The 1,605-nt window shown below is 42.2% G+C and overlaps 1 pseudogene; it reads right to left on the reverse strand.

The window, feature by feature from the left end:
* Positions 1-70: 70 nt before the first annotated feature.
* On the reverse strand, positions 71-634 carry LOC103272567 (annotated as a pseudogene).
* Between the last annotated feature and the right edge of the window lie 971 nt (positions 635-1,605).

Below are 1,605 nucleotides of genomic sequence, written 5' to 3' on the forward strand. Positions count from 1 at the left end.
AAGACCACTCCTGTGTCATGTGTGTGTTTTTTTTTTTAACTGTAAATATACTTGATTTAGTTATATTTGTTTACAACTGAAATTCTGGGAATTCAAAATTAACATCCTTGCCCAGGAGCATCCTGCAGACACCGGAAAAAGTTTCCGCCTTCTGCTCCATGTTGTTCTGCTGTGCTTTGTCCAAGTCCACCTTGATGAGCTGGCTGCCGTCCAGCTTCATGCAGATTCTCTTGCCCACAATTTCACTTGGGAAGATCAAGTCCTCAAGGATGGCATCGTGCACAGCTGTCACACTACGGCTCCTGGGATGCTTTTGCTTATATTTTGTGCGGCTTTTTCCAGTTGGCTTAGGCAGGATTCTCCTCTGAGCAATAAAGACAACATGCTTCCCGCTGAACTTTTTCTCCAATTCACATACTAGCTGCACTTAGATTTTTTGGAAAGACTTCAGTTGAGGAATGGGAACAAAGATTATGATAGGCTTCTGACCACCACCAACTTCAATTACCTTGGCCACTGTTATGTTGAGGTCCCTGGGCTGAGCCTTGAGGTCCAAATTCATCTCCAGCTCCAGGACAGCCTGGGATATGCCACACTCGAACTCATCTGGCTTCTCGCCGTTGGGCTTCATGATCTTGGGGAAAATGCCAAAGTCTCATGAGAGCTCGTCAAATTCCGGGCCAAGTGTGCTTTAAAAAAAATTTTATCCAAGCTTTGGGACAGAGAGGGGCTAAGATCAAGAGGTTCCTTAGACTTGCAGACATCTGGGCGATGAGAGGAATCCTGGACAGTTGTGAATTCTCTTGTCCTCGGTTCACAGTCTCCTTGTTCCTTTAGTAAACAAAACAGAGTTATTGCACATACTTACATTTTCCCAGAGTTAGTCTAGAAAGCTGCATACTGGTGCCAATCTTATCTTGTTAGCATTTCAAAATTATTTTAGCTGCATGCAAACACACTAAGAGGCCAGAGATCCCCCCCCACCCCACCGGTCTAAAATGGAGTTATGTTGAATTTTGAAAGTAGACTGTTGTATTTTGGATTGATTAGGTCTAAGTTTTATATTATTAAATTAGTAACGCTCAAAAATTTTATTTCAGTTCAGTGAGTGGTTTCTGTACACTTTTAGACACATCACTGTTCTTGAGGGGCAAAGGCAGAATTGATGTCTGTCCTCTGGATTATCTTGCATTTGTAAAGAAGGAAAACTATCCCAAGGGACAAGTAGACCCACCTCACGGAGATGGTGGAAGAACCAACAAATCAAAGAGAACCTCAGGCAAACAGGAGAGCAAGCGAGGGGCTTCCAAGAGGGTGGTAAGACTCTGACAAAAATTAAATACATTCCATTTAATTTTGAAATAAATAAAGGCATATTTTCTAAATGTAGGCATGACTTGATTAGATAATCTCACCTGAGAAGAAATCCCAGAGATGTAGGAGGAAAAAGAAAAAATGGCTGCTTCTCAGGTAAATTTGTCCCAGATCAGAGGGATTGTCATGTGTGTAAAACTTGCAAACCATCCTCCTGTCCTTGTGGTGGTCCCGCCTGATGATCTTGTTTCAACTATTTTTGTTCTTCCTGTGATATTCAATGGATCTGTC

The sequence above is a fragment of the Carlito syrichta genome, unplaced genomic scaffold, assembly GCF_000164805.1.
Source record: "Carlito syrichta isolate Samal-C Ts95f unplaced genomic scaffold, Tarsius_syrichta-2.0.1 Scaffold312771, whole genome shotgun sequence".
In the NCBI taxonomy this organism is placed as follows: Eukaryota; Metazoa; Chordata; class Mammalia; order Primates; family Tarsiidae; genus Carlito; species Carlito syrichta.